The sequence below is a fragment of the Bubalus kerabau genome, chromosome 2 (assembly GCF_029407905.1).
Source record: "Bubalus kerabau isolate K-KA32 ecotype Philippines breed swamp buffalo chromosome 2, PCC_UOA_SB_1v2, whole genome shotgun sequence".
Lineage (NCBI taxonomy): Eukaryota > Metazoa > Chordata > Mammalia > Artiodactyla > Bovidae > Bubalus > Bubalus kerabau.
This window is the reverse complement of record NC_073625.1, coordinates 17,473,007-17,485,635: the sequence shown is the minus strand read 5'-3', so window position 1 is coordinate 17,485,635 and position 12,629 is coordinate 17,473,007. Positions and strand designations below refer to the sequence as shown.

Below are 12,629 nucleotides of genomic sequence, written 5' to 3'. Positions count from 1 at the left end.
TGCTTCAGAGGCCATCCTCGTCCGTGTCAGCTGTGTGTGATCATGTTGCCCTCTAGTGACCGCAGTTCGTAGAGGCCTTGAGGAAGCCCTGAGAGAGCAAGGGAAGTTACTGGATTTAAAGGAGGTAAGGGAGAGGAGGCTGGTGGTAGGCGATTCTGACTATTAACCAACACAAGTGACAGGAAAAATAAGCAGCAGTTTTCTCTGAGTAAGAGGGACCCGATGCACAAAGTGAGAAAAAAGAAAGGAAATAGAATAGAGAAAAAAATAAGATGCAGAACTCAGTGGCCAGGAAGGCTTCATTCTTGACCAGCATGGGATCTTCTCCAAGCTCGAAGTAACCAGCCCCCCATTAACAGGGAAATAAGATGATTAACATAAAGGTCTGCTGAAGTGCTTTGCAAGACCAAAATTCTCTGAGTCAACGGAAGAAGATGAGAGAAAAACTAGAACCATAAGAAAGAGACAGGAGAGAAAAGTGATGAAAGATTTGCCCCCCAAAATGTCCAGAGTGATCTTTTTACTGTGTCTAAAGTCACTTCAATATTTCAGGATCTTAATCACAATCAAGTGGCTGAATGAAGCAAACACATTGGGAGATTTGTTGATTCATATGAGTGTAAGAAGCATAATGGAGTCTTCCCCTTGAGAACCCAGGAACCTCAAGGACTAATTTCCTCCTTTGGGAAATAAATCCCTCTTTTCTTAGAGCTATCTGAGATCAAATATTACTGTGGGAAGCTTTTTAAGTCTAGCTTCCCATTTCAGATGATAAAGTTTACAATCCTGAGTGGATTAGGCTTATGTGGTACATTCACTTAAACCAATTGGGTCTTATAGAAAAGTCATTGAAGTCCACCAGAATTGTGGAATTCAAATAAGGACGGCACACATCATTGTGAAGTTCTGTCATTGCTCTCTGTAGACAAATGAATGAGTGCTTGAAATAATCTTACTAGCAGACATTAGACTTCAATTCAATGGAAAGAGTACTACAGGCTATCAGAGGGGTAAGTTTTAGTTCTGACGTTGACATTTGCTAGTTGCATGATCTTCATAATCATGGAGGAAATAGCAACCCAGTCTGATATTCTTGCCTGGAGAATCCCATGGACAGGGGAGCCTGGCAGCCTACAGTCTATGGGGGCGCCAAGAGTCAGACTGAAGCAAGTTAGCACACGTGCATTAAATATTTATAATGTGCCAAGTTTGCTATGTTGAGCTCCCAGGTAGTAGTGATGAGCAAATTCTAGTATTTCTAAGAGTTGTGATAAAGATCAAACAGGTGTATCTTTTAAAACTCTCAGTACTGTAACAATAAAAAGTGTTGTGCATCCCTAAAGCAAACAGAAACAATGGAAAGTTTTCCAACCCGGAGAGCACTATTTAAGATGGAGGTTTAGTTTGGGAGCATGTGACCCATGGCAACACTGGAAATGACATTGCCCCATGAACATTTTTCGTCCAGTGAACACAAAACCTGTTACCTCTCTAGAATTAATTGTCAGAGAATTTTTCATTCAGTTCAGTTCATTTCAGTCACTCAGTCATGTCTGACTCTTTGTGACCCCATGAATTGCAGAACGCCAGGCCTCCCTGTCCATCACCAACTCCCGGAGTTCATTCAGACTCACGTCCATCGAGTCAGTGATGCCATCCAGCCATCTCATCCTCTCTTGTCCCCTTCTCCTCCTTCCCCCAATCCCTCCCAGCATCAGGGTCTTTTCCAATGAGTCAACTCTTCGCATGAGGTGGCCAAAGTACTGGAATTTCAGCCTCAGCATCAGTCCTTCCAATGATTTTCATTAGCAAGTAGATAAAGCAGTTATTACACATCAGGCTGCAACTCTTTGTTTAAATATGTTCCTCCTATCTAGAAGCATCATGTCTAGTAGCACCCTGTCCCTTTTTTCACAGAGAGAAAGGAAATGGTCCCTTGTGACCTCAACATCATGTCCCTCCTAACAGGTATCACCTCCTCTACCCCTGTTTTGCCCAGGACTTCTAAAACTATTTCATGGGGCCACCAGGTGGCAGTTAGGGCAAATGGTTTTAGGCTTCTCTACCTGGCTTTCCCCAAGGTAGAGGAGAAGTGGAAAACCAGGCCCTGGAAATTATAAAATGATATTGTGAAGCTCCGGGCTCTGTGTTTTCACACACAATATCTCAGCCAATCCTTGTGCCCATCTCTGCTAAATTCAGCCATTAAACAGATGGAGATAAACAGGGATAACAAGGCACCTTCTCTAATGGAGAAGAGCTAGAAGTACCACAGTGTAAATACAACAAAGTGATGAGATATCAAAGTAGAGTTCCTTTCAGAGCAGCACGGGGTCTAAAAACTAAAGATAGGGAAGGGGTGGACTGTGTGATTAAGGTGACATTTTCAAAAGATTTTAAGAGTTTTCACAGTAATTTAAGAACTAGTCCATTTCCCACCTCTTGGTCTCCCCCGCCCCCATTTTTCTTTCTTTTCTGCTCACCTGGTTTGTGATATTTCTCCTTCTGTAGGTTGTCTCTCTCTTTAGTTTTCAGATTCTATAAATTTTACTTCTCTTTGCAAATAAATGAAATCTTGGTGTGAATCTTTTCAGGGGCCTGTTGCAATGAGAATTGAAGATAGGGGGACTTCCCTGGTGGTCCAGTGGCTAAGACTCTATGCTCCCAGTGCAGGAGGCCTGGATTCGATCCCTGGTCAGGGAACTAGATCCCACATGCCGCAACTAAAGAGCCTGCACTGTCAAATGAATAAAAATAAGTTGATTCATTTTTAAAAGATAGAGAATTGAAGATATGACTCTAGGTTCCTTACTGCTTTGGTGGAGAATCCACATACAAAAGTTCACTAAAGTAAAATGAAGAATGAGACATTTGACTTCTTACTCCCTCTTTCTATAGTGAGTTGCTAAATGTTAGAGTTGATTTAGCCAACTATTGCTCAGTATTTCAGGCTCTTAATAAGAAATAAGTTAAGGCTATTTTTTTCCCTTTCATACAGCACATTGCTATTTTAAACCTAGAACGTCTATTACTCAAATTGGCAAAGAAATATGCCACCAATTCATTATTCATTTTCTGGAGACTGTGAATGACTTGCTACGTATATGTGTTCTCATTGGCAGAAATTCTGGGTAGCTATTATTCTCAGTTTGTACACTCTCAGTTTTTTATTTCAATACATATTTCAAGATGAAAATTCAAGAATACATGACTTCAATAGACCTGTTCTTTTCCGGCATTTGAACTTATCTCTTGGGTAAAGTTAGGAACAATTGATTTCTGATTCTGTCACTTCTTTCTCATATTTCAAATCATTACGTGAAACTATTGAGAATAACTTTTTGGAAGTTTGTCTTCTCTTGGGTGATAAAAAGTGCTTTTAAGTTTTTGGTCCATTCCTGTTTTCACGGGACATGCCCTTTGATTATAAAGTTTTTCTGCTAGAAGAGTCATAGGACAGCAAGCATGAAAACTGGGAAAATGATTTTGTGGGCAATTTTTTTTGTCATCTGATTGCATTTTGTGGGAAATAAATGTTCCCTTTCAAACTGTCAAGTTGTTTTGACTTCACAACAAATGCACAAGGAAGTTCGTAAACGTAGAACAATAACCAGTAACTAGAGAGTGCTGAGTTCTGCTTATTCTCCCTTTGTATCACAGCAGAGAAATGAAACGTGTCTTACAAATGTCCATGCAGCAACTCGGGGTCACCTGGCACGCTTGTTTTTCATCGCTTCAGAAAATAGGATCCTGGGTGAATATTCTGGAATGTGCAGAGTGTTACTGTTAGTACTTGTGGGGACTTCTGTCAAGGGTTGTTACTTCCTTTCTCCTTTTATGCTGCAGTTTTCTTGAACTGAGTCGTTCAGACAAAAAGCACACATTTCCTGAATTCCAGCTGTGGGAGTGTTTCCCTCATAGGGCTGTGTCTCCCAGAGCCAGGTCTGGTGAACATGCTCATGAGCCCTGGAACATGTTCTCAGCTACGCAGAAGTGCTTAATCCATTCAGAAGTCAAAGACTCACACATTGGTGGCAATGAATTGAATTGTAAGCATTCTTTATTTATGAATGCATTAGTTCTACTCCAAGAGCAAGAACACCCATTATATAAAGTGAAATAACACTCAAGGGTATAAAACGTTAAACAGTTCTACAGTCTTGGGGATTATTTTAAGAAAAAATCAAGCATCTATCTTGTTTTGTTCTTCTTGTTAGTTTCATTTTAATTTTGGAGGATAACTCAGGTACTCAGGTTATTCAAATATGTGTGCTTCTATTTTATTTTTGTTATTCTTAAAAATCGAGGTGTAGTTGATTTGTGCCGATCTCTTCTATACAGCAGAGTGACTCAGTTTTACACAGGTATGCATTCTTTTTAATATTCTTTTCCCAAGCATCTATCTTTGCAGTATTCTGTCTCTTACTACACAAAGGAGTTAGAGTTAAGTGATTAAAATTCTTGAGAACTAGAATTGAAAAATAATTTTTATTGATGTACAGTTGATTTACAATGCTGTGTTAATTTCTGCCGTACAGTGCAGTGAGTTATACATATATATACATTCCTTTTCATAGTATTTTCCATTATGGTTTGTCACGGGATATTGAATACAGTTTCCTGTGCTCTACAGTAGTACCTCGTTGTTTGTCCATCCTATATATAATAGTTTGCATCTGCTAATCCCAAACTCCCATTGCTTCCTTCCCCCATCCTCCCCACCCTTGGCAATCACAAGTTTGGACAACTAGCATTTTTGAGCTATATTGAGTGAAGTCAAACATTCCTGTTTGTTCTTTTCTGAATTTCTTTTGGGGTTAAGAAGGGTCAATACTGGTCTTGCTTTTCACAGGAGTAAAGGTTAGACCAGACAAGCACCCCGAATCATTAACATCTTATTTCCCAGAAGTGACTAAGCGCAAATCTATCAGCAGAGTACATGCCAGGACCCTCTCTGCTTTTTTCTGGCCTGAGCTTCTTAGGAATGTACTCAAACAACCACAACATTCCTGATCACTGCCTCCAGGTGTGAATAAGGAAAAATGAGTAGCAGTGAACCAGAAGAGGTTAGGCCATCTATTTTATCCTAAAAACTGCTTGGAGATAAGACATTTTTGTTAATTAGCAAGCACAGTGGGAATATAGATACATAAGATATTAGCAACATTCAGAAATATAATTTCTGTAAATCTTTATTCTATCCTCTCTCAGATATTGATAATATGCTTTACTTTTTCTCTTGTTTTTCTAACCTGTTATTTTTTTGAACTGTAACAGTAAAATTATCCTTGAATTTTTACATTGTGATTGGCAGTGCTTCTACTATAACTTCTTGGCACAACTTTATTAATAGTCATATTTACTAATTTTTGCCAAAATCTGAGTAAAGTATAGAGTGAAATAACATGTATGTATTCACTATAAATAGATATTAAGATTACTGTACTTAGTTCAAAAAAATAATACTCAAATAAATTTCACACTTAACAATCCCATGCAATTACATAACAGTTAGGTAGCCCCACTGAAGCAGGATTGAAGTTGATAACTTCCCAAGTCTTTTATAGTTCTACTTCTTTTCAGTGCTAATTTTCATTATTAGCCTGAGTATCTGGTTAATTTCAATGTAAAAAAAAAAAAGGTACCCAATTACCCCAATTATGATATGACTCTATTTTCAATATCATAGTGGTATTAGTTCTATTCATTTCGATTTTTTAGTTTTTTCACTTAGCTTTGCACATATGAATGGGTTAGAGAATACCTCTGTGTTTTCTATATACCTTATATAGTACGTGTGCCAGTCCATTAGATTGACTTTTCTCATTAACGCACCCTCTGTCAATCACTGTTGTATATATAAACCAAAAATATTATATCCTAATTTATATTATAGATAATTTAAGTAAGTTTTATTAGACAAATATGAAAGCAATTTAAGACTCTGACAATTAAGTCATATAAATATATGTATATTTGTATGTGATGTATATACATATCATAGTTTATATATATGCAGCATGTTTGCATGTCTACTCTCCACCAAGTTAAATCCCCTTTTATCCTACAAACTTTCCTTCAGGAATAAACTTAAATCTTCTATTTGTGAAATCAAAGAGAATTTACTGCCAGAGAAACACAAAGAAATGTAGGTAAATAACTCAAATGACTAACTCAGGCTTAAGACCGTTTGATAGTTCTTTCTGCACCAGTAAACACAGAAAATTTGAAAGCAGCTTTGTGCCAACTCAGTGGAAAAAAATCTCTCCTTAAGAGAGCATTGTCTTCAGTAGGAAATGCTGCCGTCTACCTTGCATCACCGAGCTAATTAGTACACCGGAAAGACGCATGATATTTCCTGTTGGCAACCATGGAGTGTGAGAACTGGAAGGCTGCTACCTCTGGCATGTGCCAAGGCCCCCAGATCATGTAAAGAGGTGAAATGGCACATGCCAAGAAAATCGCAACTACAGGAAGAAGCAAATAATATGAGGCTTTGTGTCTCTGCTACAAATGTAAATACTCATTTACCAGGAGCAGTTTCAGATGGACAGCTTTTGGATTCATGATGCTATAGTTAGCCAGGGTGCTGTTGATTGGGTGAGACAAGCACGCAGCAGTATTGTGAGCAGGGCCCGGGTGAGTGAGAAAGCTCAGCTCCAGCCATGTGGGAAGGGGGTTAAGACTGGTAGTTTCAGGGCAATGTCGAACTTTCTTCTGGCAATAGCCAGACAAAGCCACAATTGGAATATCACCCTCTGACAGGTTCTAAAATCTCTTTCTCTGACCCTCTTAAGGTCCGTAAAGCATCCTTGGTCAACAAAGGGAAAAGCATACAGTCAGTGAGGGAAATGTTGCCAAGACATTGCCCATGCAGTTCCTACTGTGATCAGTTTGGGGTTTAATGCAGTTTAGAATTCACCATTTTGTCCTTAATGGAACACTTAGAATTATTGGAAAAATAGAAGCAGAACACAGTCATCTTTCAAAATCTCAGACACAGCTGTCCTGTTCCCTGGAAGTCTTTAAGACAAAAAGTTGCAAACCTGTCTCTTCTCATTCCCCAACTCCAACCCAGATGACATTGTCTGAAAGCTTTTTACATCTTGACTTTTACTACCTGAAATGTAACCGGTAGGAATATATTATTGTTAATCAGGACTATGAGAATTAAAGACTGGTATCTTTCCTTCTAACATTGAAGCTGAAGCCAGCTATACTGAGAGCTTGATTTGTAACTGTGGAGCCTGGAAGAGAGTGAAGTGTCTTCCTTCCCTAATTTTCAAAGAAAGATGCTGGGTGAACTTGGGGGCAGCCAGTGGTTCCTGATGGAGAAGGACATGGCAACCCACTCCAGTATTCTTGCCTAGAAAATCCCGTGGACAGAGTAGCCTCGTGGGCTTCTGTCCATAGGATCGCACAGAGTCAGACACGACTGAAGCGATTTAGCATGCATGCATGCATTGGAGAAGGAAAGGGCAACCCACTCCAGTATTCTTGCCTGGAGAATCCCAGGGACAGAAGAGCCTGATGGGCTGCCGTCCATGAGGTCACACAGAGTTGGACACGACTGAAGCGACTTAGCACAGCAGTGGTTCCTGGAAGATAACAGAAAGGAAGTTGCAAAAAGGGAGATGTCTACAGACAAAATTTTCATGTCTTGAAATATTGCTAATGTTGTGTGGGTCTCCAACAGTAAATACAGTAATTCCCCTACATATAAACCTTCAAGTTGCAAACTTTCAAAGATGCAGATGTTCATTCCAATAACATCAGGTATGAGTGAAACTGCAGCTTGCCCTCCGTCTGCTATTGCTGATGACCCTTCAGCTCTACCATCTCCCATCTCCTGTCCCTCCTCCAGTCAGTAACTCTTCTTGCCTGCTCACTTGATGCCAGTCCCTGTGTGCCAGCTGTCATACTGTACTACTGTACTTTTCAAGGAGCTGTACTGTAAGATTGAAAATATTTTTTGTTTTGTTGTGTATTATTAGTGTGAAAAGTATTATAAACCTATTACAGTACAATACCATGTAGCTGGTTGTGTTAGTTGGGTACCTAGGCTAACTGTGTTGAATTTATGATCAAATTAGACTTACGAATACTCTCTTAGAATAGAACTCATTCATATGTAGGGGACTTACTGTACTGGTTTCCTTCCTTTCCTGTACCTACAAGGTGACTGCTCCCAGGACCTAGAACTTGAGTGGTGGGAATGAAGACTACCCATGGGGGAAGAAGAGTTTAAGAAGTGGAAAATTCAGGGCAATTCATCCTGAGAGAAGTAGAAAGTTACTAAAATATTTTGAGCAGTGAAAAGTCGATGAATTCAGTGCAAGAACAAAAGATGGTAGAGGCTTATCTTAAGAGTCCAAAGTGAGAACAAAAAGCCTAGATTCATGACATTGCAGAAGAAATAGAAGATAAAACAAGTGTGCATTATGTGTGCAAGATGTTAAGTAACAGGATTTTTGACTGATGGAACTTAAGATATGAAGGAAAGGAAGGAGTGAAACGTGACTCTGATGTTTCCTACGAAACTGGTGAAAGAATATTTCTGTCTAATGAAATAGGAAAATTGGAAGAGAAGACTAATTTGGGGGGAGAACATAACTTATTTTTAGATATATTAAGTTTATCAAATTTATTGTTGTATCTTAGGGCTCAATTACAAACCCAGGTATAAATTTATGTGTTTTATAGAACACTGTTAACGTGAAGGAAATACATGTATTTTGTTAAGTGATAGAAACAAGTTAAAAGATCATATTATGTTATGATTCTACTTTGTAAAGAAAAATGTTTTTCACATATATAAAGGACAATTTAATGTTATATGCTATATTTAATGTTATATAATAATTGTGAACAGTACTTTTAAAAATGGCCTTGCATTGCCAAATCTTTTAATTATTCTACCTTGAATGCATTTTTGTTTGTTATAAAGCAATCAAAGTTATTTTTCAATAACTTGATAATTCCTATTATTCAAGTTTTTCTCGTAGTCACAGAAAAGCTAGTTCCAGGACAGTTTATAGAACCCTATAAAAAACCTCTGGAAGTCAACAGAATTGCAAGGATGAATAGTTTTCATTTTCTCCGATTGTTCTGTATGCTATAGACAGTATGTTACATTTTATGAAGCCAAAATCAAAATACATGTTTTAAAAATAAGACATTATTAAAAATAGTACCTAAAATTTGTATGGATCAATGGGATGTGTAGAATTGATCCTAGAATAGAGTTGCCTGGGATCTTACTGGTGTTTCTTACAGAGAAAGAAACCTGGTTAGTCATACAATGAAGGAAAAAGAGAAAATGACCCACAGCTTTATCCAATATTATTTGTATTATCAAATCTTCTGATTTTTGTACCGTTTTAGCTGACTCTGGCCACTAAAACTTTAACTAAACTCTGTATTTATCGCTGGGTGTTAGCAAGGGTCACATAAAAATGGCCATTTCCACATTTTTGTAGTATCACATTTGATATTTTCTTAGATACATAATTGGGATTCTTTGTATAAAGATCTATATAATAAATTCCTTCTCTATTTTTTTTTTGAATCCAACATGTTTTGTTTCTCCTTCAACAGTATTATGTTTCTCTTTACATATTAACATTATGGAATTTATCACAATTTCCACTTTCTGCTATATACCAAGTCATTCAAAGCTAATTGTGTTGCTTATTCACAGTAACCGTATTTGCTTCTCTTACATATGTCATGACTTCCAAAATTGTATTTCTATATGCTTTGTCTCATTGACTCTGTTTATTAAAGTTGCATACTACCTCAAATTCTTTTTGAAAAAAAAAATCAGAAGTGAACATTATAAATAAATACTGACAATGTATCTGCATAAATGAAGAGGCTGTAAAAGCAAGCAGATATATTATGGCAACATAGTGGGATATAGTGGATATAGGGATGTACTGATATAGTGGGGATATGGTGGTAAATCTGTTGCCCCACAACTCAGGAGATAATTGTAAACCCTGTAATGCCCATAAAAGCAGTAGAACCTACTTAAAATCATAGCATTTTATTGTCTATGTATTTCAATAGGGAGATTTTTGAAAGATATCACCATCTTTATTTTTGTTTCTTAGTTTTATCATGCACTTCAGTTTCATAAGTGTATATAAGCCTAACTGTCAAGGCATTAAAAATACAGTGTATTGATTTTTAGTTGCAAAAGAAATTCATAAACAGAATAATCATTGAAACTTGTGTGCAAGAGAAAGTGATGAGGATGTTTTGAAAACTTGTAGAAAGACCAAGATGGTCAACATCTTTCTCTTTGTAACTTTGCTACTTTTATGGACATTTGCAAATACCCTAATAATAGGTATTTATGGGGCTTAATTTTAACCAAGGTAGAGAAAATAAGAAAAGCTGCTTAAAAGAGTGGAAAATCTTCTAGATACTTCCCCAATCCCTTTAGAGCTTGGCGAACCTGTCTTGTCATCCTCAACCTCATGTTTGGTCTTCATTAAGTAGTGTTTTCTTTTTGACACTGGCTAAGTTCTTTGGAAGGAATGATGCTAAAGCTAAAACTCCAGTACTTTAGCCACCTCGTGAGAAGAGTTGACTCATTGGAAAAGACTCTGATGCTGGGAGGGATTGGGGGCAGGAGGAGAAGGGGACAAGAGAGGATGAGATGGCTGGATGGCATCACCGACTTGATGGACCTGAGTTTGAGTGAACTCCAGGAGTTGGTGATGGACAGGGAGGCCTGCCGTGCTGCAATTCATGGGGTCGCAGAGTCGGACACGACTGAGAGACTGCACTGAACTGAACTGAAGTGCTCTGCAGTTTATAAGCCAACTTCCATATATATCATTAGATTCAACCCTCACAACAATTCCATATGTATAATCTGATTTAATCCTCATAATAGTTATCTCAGCCTTTAGTTTAGAAAACTAAGGCTTTAGCAAGCTAAGAAGTGGTTTGCCTAAATTCACACCTTTAGATTATGGGCGAGTCAGATCAGATCCATGCCTGGGAGCTCTATATTCCATACCCCTCCCACTTAATGGAACAAGGATTTGGAGTAAAATTGCCATCAGCAAAAAGAGTAGGACAGTGACTTCATTACTGAAATATTAGAGGTGGTAGATAGTATGGATTGCAGTGGAGGGTAAATTCTGGAGCCCCTAAAAACATTGATGAATTTACCTTCTATTAATTATGAAACAAATAGGTTGGAGAGTGAGGAAATGTAGGTGTTGTTCCAAGAACCATTATTGATCAAGTCTGTGCTTTGATAATTATTTTCCCTTTGTGACAGTAATTATACTAATTCTCTCCATAGAGACCTTCTCTTCTTTATATTCTACCTTTGTTTGATTCTTAACCTCCTACATAAGAGACTTTCATTCAGTGTCTCATTTTTCTCTGTTGTGAGAATTAATTAATACTCTTAGTAGCATTCAAGTTGGAGAAGGCAATGGCACCCCACTCCAGTACTCTTGCCTGGAAAATCCCATGGATGGAGGAGTCTGGTAGGCTGCAGTCCATGGGGTCACTAGAGTCGGACACGACTGAGCGACTTCACTTTCACTTTTCACTTTCATGCATTGGAGAAGGAAATGGCAACCCACTCCAGTGTTCTTGCCTGGAGAATCCCAGGGATGGGGGAGCCTGGTGGGCTGTCGTCTATGGGGTCACACAGAGTTGAACACAACTGAAGTGACTTAGCAGCAGCAGCAGCATTCAAGTGGTTGGTTTTCATGGGGACTTTACGCCCTGGTGAATGCAACACCCTGTTGGAGCCTCCCAAGTGGGACAGAGAGAGATGAAAGATGTAATGTATCCTTTTGGTTCTTAATAAAGCACTGTTGATTGAAAAACAGGTGGTGTTGTGGTCAGATGGAGACCTACCATCTGACAAACTCAAGGTCATGGCTAACAGAGCCTCTATACCAGTGCTTGTCAGACTTCCAGTGACATAAATAGAAAACACTGGGGGAAAATAAAAGTACCAAGTCCCAGCCCCCATCCAACCCCTTATAGTTAGTAAGTCTAGGATGTTTTAAATAGCTTTTCAGGTGATTCTGAATTTAGAGGCACTGGTTGACAGATTCCAATGCAAGTCGTCAAGATTTGCACTTTCACAAATACGGTAGTAAGTTTGGCATGCTTCCAGGTGCATTGGGGGCGGTTTTGGGATTAGCAGTTCTCCAAAGGTAGATCTTGGGTTGCTTGCCAAACATTTTTATGGGAAGTACAGATATCTCTATTTCACCAAGAGTCTCAGGCAAACTGAAATCTGATGATCACTATTGTTAAGTCCCAGAACCAGAGCTGTTTGACTGCAGAACAAATGACATGACCAAACTAGCTTCTTTGAATGAGCATGAGTAAGAAGTTGTCCATCATGTTTCTTGAGGCTCAGATACATTTGTTCTAGAACTTCTGAAAAAATATATACTGTCAAAATCTTATTTCCCGGTATAAGGATTAAATAGTTGGGGTTCTATTTTGTCTTGTTTTGAAGAACGAGGTTCCTTTTTTGTCTGAAAATGTTGTGATCCACCTGAAAGTTTGTCTGTCTTTGAGACAATTTAACCCTAGAATCAAACCCCCCAAAAAAGTTCAGTTTATTATGACTTTCAAGA

General features: G+C 38.3%; 2 long non-coding RNA genes across 5 annotated transcripts in view; both read left to right on the top strand.

The window, feature by feature from the left end:
* Positions 1-12,629, top strand: part of LOC129643057 (uncharacterized) — a 329,392-nt gene that overhangs the window by 112,436 nt on the left and 204,327 nt on the right. The gene's annotated exons all lie outside the window — the stretch shown is intronic.
* LOC129643058 (uncharacterized) overlaps positions 1-12,629 on the top strand; it is a 93,291-nt gene that overhangs the window by 856 nt on the left and 79,806 nt on the right. For 3 of the 4 annotated variants that reach the window (XR_008710042.1, XR_008710040.1, XR_008710043.1), the window contains exon 2: positions 9-124. This is a non-coding gene — a long non-coding RNA (uncharacterized LOC129643058). Of the gene's footprint in view, positions 1-8; positions 125-552; positions 875-12,629 lie in introns of those variants that run through there. The other variant, XR_008710041.1, reaches the window with a different exon arrangement.